The sequence below is a fragment of the Solanum verrucosum genome, unplaced genomic scaffold (assembly GCF_900185275.1).
Source record: "Solanum verrucosum unplaced genomic scaffold, falcon-dt-bn FXZP01000188.1, whole genome shotgun sequence".
Taxonomy (NCBI): domain Eukaryota; kingdom Viridiplantae; phylum Streptophyta; class Magnoliopsida; order Solanales; family Solanaceae; genus Solanum; species Solanum verrucosum.
The window spans coordinates 3,097,418-3,103,417 of NW_026020409.1; positions in this window are offsets into that span (position 1 = coordinate 3,097,418).

Below are 6,000 nucleotides of genomic sequence, written 5' to 3' on the forward strand. Positions count from 1 at the left end.
GCATGTTGATTCCTAGGGCTTTGAGAGTAAAGCTAATATGTTGACTTCTATATGCTTAAAAACACTTTGAGAGTGAAGTGTCTATGATCATGATATGTTGTTGTGTTTTTGACAGGACATTCTAACACACACACCTATGTATGAATATGATATGATGTGAAAGGTTTTCTCACATAGAATGATTTTAGGTTGAAAGGCTTAGTCACCTAAAATTAATCATGCATGTTAGACTAGAATAGCTTGAAGTTGTGACATAAGATCCCTTCATGAATAGCTTGACTTGGTAAGATAAGACCATGTTTGATAGCTTGAGTTAGGTGCTCTCATAGTAGCCTTGGATTGAGAAACCATACTATCCTAAGGGTAGAATGCATTAGCATCATATAATGCTTGCATGGTATCATGACTTGGTGAGGCCAAGACCATTTTATGGTAGCTAGGATGGAAAAATTTTACCCTGCCTAGAATACCTTGGACTTGCATGATAATATGTCTTTCCATGGTAGCTTGATCTAATCCAATATGGTGACTATTCCTTGGTAGCTTGGTCTAGCCTATTAGAGTGCCTTTCCTTGGTAGTGTAGAATGATGAATACTAATCATTGATGTATGATAGCCTAAAGGAGTACTTAGCATGGGTATGGTTATGGGGTCTTATTTATGCATTGTCCAAGTATAACTTAAAGCTATTTATGATGTATGTCTCTTATGTGTTGCATGATTAGCTTGGATTAAGTAATAATACTCTTCTTTGGTAGCCTTGAATAGGTGAATTTTTACCATTCATGAGTAATGACTTGTCTTGGACTAAGCAGTGAGGTACCCTTCCATGACTATTATGATCATAGGGACAACTCCCTAATCCAAGTAGCATGTGTATGATGAAACTAGACTACTTGAAAGAATTATTGAATGCATGTCCTAACATGAGATTTGCCTATATGATATATGCTTAACTTGGAATGTTGCCATAGTTGTTTTTCTTTGATATGTTGACTAAAGGTGAGAGATTTCCTTGTCTATAAGAAGTAAGTAAATTATTACATCAAAAGATTATAAAGAGGTATGATGGCCTAAGGGTGGTACTTAGCCTAGGTGGGATTATGGGGTCTCATCTATGCATTGCACAAGTATGGCTTGAAGGTTACTTAGAAATTTCTCTTTTTAATATGAAGGTCTATGTAGTGACCATGTTATGAATATGTTGTATTTCCTATGTGATCGGATTATGCCTTATGTTGACCTATGCTCCTATTATGTCTATTTTGAAGATTATGCTTATGATTATGTTATTGTCTCATATGCTTATGACTTATGTCTTCTGTTGGCTAACATTTTTGTTATGCTCTTATGATGTTATGCTAGATATCATATTTAGTACATTTAGTATTAACACATACTCTTGCCTAAATTCTCATCAAATGTAGGGTCCAGTGATTTGAGATTCATTCTTAAAGAATAGGTTTCTGGAAGTGCAAGGATTTGAAGACTTTGTGAGTCCTCATAGCATCAAGGATATAGCCACCATTTCCTTTATGTCTTTTATTTTCATGTTTGAGACTATAGAACTGGATGTGACCCAAGGGTATTGAAAGTTGTATTAGATGGTTTTAGACAAAATGTAGAAAGACTTCCGCTTGCTTTTATAAAATATTTCAATTTTATGGATAAAGTTTTAAATTTCCATACTTTTCTATTATCTTTTGTTATGATATGCTAAGGGCTTGTATGAGACCCCTTCGGGAGTAAGTACGTCTTGTTACATCTAGGGTGTATTAATTTCACGTATCAGGACATTTTATTCAATACTAAGTGCCAACGATCGTTAGTCAGTAATATAACCTAACTAAGTGAGTTGGGTCGAATCCCACAGAGAATGGTTTGTTATTGACAATCAATAGGCAAGTAAGAATATTCTCAAGTCAATCATAGCTAAAAACATTTATGAATAAAAGCCTGGTTTAAATTAGGGGTGACACAAGTGTCAAACATCAAGGGGGGTTTGTTTGTATTATCAACTACAACAACAAATTGCACAAAAATAGCAAATATGGAGACGGGTGCTTGGGATGTGATTGGATTATGGGCAAAGGTAGAAAACCGGGTAATTGCAATTAATAATAAGTAGTTGTAAATCAGTGAATAATCTAGACTTTAGTGGGTCTCTGACTATTTTTTATACAAATACTTTAGATTTATTTTAATAGAAGTTATGTCTATTGAAATTGCATCTTTAACCCGTTTTCAGTTGTTTCTCTTTCCCGCTACTTTTTCTTCAAATTACTCTTAAGAAAGGCACCTTACCTTAACGATTCAAAATAAAATTCATGGGAAAAGAAGATAGAAGTCATGATTTTTATTCGATGGAGGATGAAATGAAATATATTATTGTTGCTAATGAATTGAAAATGCTAAGTTTTATTATAAAAAGAAATTTTTATTACATGTTAGGTGTAGAAAGAGATTTATTTGTATTTAAAAGAAATTAATATCTTGCAATTAAAATAAAATCAAAAGTTCGTTACTCTCATATTTTGATTCCAAATTTGGTACTCTAACGATTTTATTGAAGGGATTTTTTTTTAATTTTTTAGAAGTTGAAATTTATAAAATGGTAGATTTACAATCGTTTTTTAAGATTCGTTTTATTTTGAAATTGATTGATTGTATTATTCTATTAAATTGAGTGTATGTAGAGAAATTTGAATAATAAGATCAAATCTTTTATTTATTTTATCATGTTGATTATGCACCGTCAACCACTAAAGAAGGAAATATTTTAATTTGAATTGTTGAGATTTGGTTCTTTTCATAAGAGTAATTCAAAGAAAAAATAGCGGGGAGAGAGAAACAATTGAAAAATGGGTTAAACATTTAATTTCATGAAGTCATGAGTTTCGTTAATATAAGCATAAGCTATTTGTATAAGAAATAGACAGAGATCAAACCTGATAAATTTTTGAATACTTAAAAAAAGACTAAAATTGGTAAGTTTATAGTTAATAGAGTAAACTTGATAATATTTGAGACAGTTAAAAGACTAAATCCGGTAAATGTATAGTTAAAAGACTATTTTAAACTACACATGCATTGTCTTTTTTCGCAAGAGATCTTTTACAACTTTATACACTAACTGTGCACAAATGTATAGACTTGTATATACATGTATAATAGTGTAAAAAAGGTGTTTATATACACTTTTACAGTGTTATATATATAATTAAACAAAACATACACAAATAAATTGTAGATAATTTTTAGATAATGTACTTGCACTTTGTAAGTGTGTATAAACGTGGATTATATATATATTTATACTATAGGACACCTTTTGGTCATCACAAGTGTTGACACAAAATTTTAACCTTATGCAATTCGTGTTCATTATCAAGCTTCTTAAATTTTAAATGAAATAATCATTTTTGAAAAATTCAAAAATAATTTAAATCATTTCTCTAAATAGTTTTGTTAGTTTTCAGATATATATATATATATATATATTTTATTTATTTTATTTTTTATTATTATTTTTTTTAAATTGTTTAAAAATTGTGTTTAGTACAAATATGAATGTACTTCCTTTAAATTAGTTCACTTTATTTTTATGTATAATTATTAATTAACTTATGTCTTAATAATTATTTTGTCTTGTTTAAATTAAGAACCTCAAATAATTAATCGATAATTATTCATCTTATTTTTATTTTGATTGAATTTAGCTAATTGATTCGATTTAGCTATATTTAAATTCCTTTGGCTAAATGTCTAACACAATAGGCCAGTTAATTCAGCTAAATTTACAATCCTTCGACCACATTTTAAAGGGAAAATGGCCAAAAATACCCCTCAACTTTCATTTATTAGTTCACTTTACCTTTACCATAAAATGAAGTTATTCATTCCCTCGCCGTTAAGAAACTTTTCACTCATACCCTCTAAATTAACAATTACCTCCAAATCGACCTCAGATCTCCAATTTCAATTTAAATTACCCATTTAGTATTGATTCCCTTTTTAAATTGGATCCGACCCACTAAATCAAATAATATTGGTGAAACATCAAACTTTCTCCTCCCCAATATTGTCAAAAACAGAGATTTCGCAAATTAATGTACAATTCAAAGTACATAAACCAAAAATAAATAAATAAATAAAAACACCACTAGAGGAAACTGAAAAGCTACTGCCATCTTTAAATTGCTATTCAATTAAATATATATTATAAAACATATTTGTCTTATTACATGTTTAAATTTATTCAAATAATTATATAGTTTAAAATTCATAATTTACAAAATTATTATTATTAATATTATTGTTATTGTTATTTTATTTATCGATTGCTAAATTTGAAATAATTACTTTACTTATTTATTAAAGTGTGTATTATATTTAAATGTATTTATTTATGTGAAATTTATTTCATATTTGCCGTATACTATTAATGAAGTAAAAATTCATTTAATCTTATTTCAAATTATTTAAATTATAACCTAGTTTATCCAATTTATTTTAATCTAGCCTTTTATATTCAATCTGATGTTAATTCTAACCACTCAATTATTTCAATTTTATCCATCTCATATCAAATATGACCTAAATTTAAATCAAATTCTGACCGTTCATACATCCTGATCAAATCACAATCGTCCATCAAATCCTGATAATGGTCCAAATTCGCTCAACCCTTTCTTTCCTATTTTAATCATCCTAAATCTAAATTTCTCATTCTTCTCACTTCTCAATAAGAACCACCAAGGCATTGCCGCACCTCTCTCCTCACTCATCGGCGAACCACCATCCTCTCATTTGTCTCACTGCCGGTGGAACCCCACAAAATCACCGGTGAAACCCCATCCCCCTCTCCTCTCCTTGCCACCATCTAAAAAGAAATAACATTCCTAAGATTGGCAAGATAATACATCTTAGGTTGCCTCCCAAGTAGCGCTTGATTTAATGCCGTTGCACGATGCATACACCTTGATTACTCAGACTTCATCAAGACCCCACTTCTCTATCACTTCATTGACTTCTTCAGACTTTCCCAAGTAGACATTTATCTTTTGACCATTCACCATGAACCTCGTTCTTTCAATATACTCGAATTCAACTACTCTATGTGGGAATACTTGAGTCACTTTGAAAGGACCAGTCCACTTTGACTTGAGCTTGCAAGGGAACAAGCGCAACCTAGAGTTAATTAAGAGAACAAAATCACCGGGGACAAATTTTCGTTTGGCGATCTTTTGATCATGGTAAGTTTTCATCTTCTCTTTGTACAAGGATGAACTTTCACATGCTTTGAGGTGAAACTCATCGAGCTCGTTTATCTCATTCAATATTTGACTTGATGCGGTGGCCTAATGAAAGTTCAGCTTTTTGAGTGCCCACATCCTTTTATGCTCTAACTCTATAGGCAAATGACAATACTTCCCATATAGAAGTTTGTAGGGGGATATACCTATGGGAGTTTTGAATACAGTTTGATAAGCCCATATAGCGTCATTAAACCGTGTTAACCAATCAGTTATGTTGGGATTCACAGTCATTGCAAGAATTTGCTTTATCTCTCTATTGACACTTCGACTTGCCCATTAGACTACAGATGATAAGGAGTTGCTACGATGTGACGAACACCATGCTTCTCAAGCAATGCCTTGAACAACTTATTGCAAAAGTGAGAACCTCCATCTCTTATTATTGCCCTTGGTGTACCAAATCTTGAGAAGATATTATTTTTGATAAATGCGATGACACTCTTTCCTTCATTGTTTGAAAGCACAATTGCTTCCACCCATTTAGATAAATAGTCCAACGCACAAGAATATACTTCATACCATTCGTACTGACAAATGGCCCCATGAAGTCAAGACCCCAAACATCAAACAATTCAATCACTAATATCGGGTTCATTGGTAGTTCTTGCTTTCTTGAAATTCCGCCTTCCCTCTGACAATGATCACATGTTTTGGCAAAGTCATGTTCATCTTAGTGGATAGT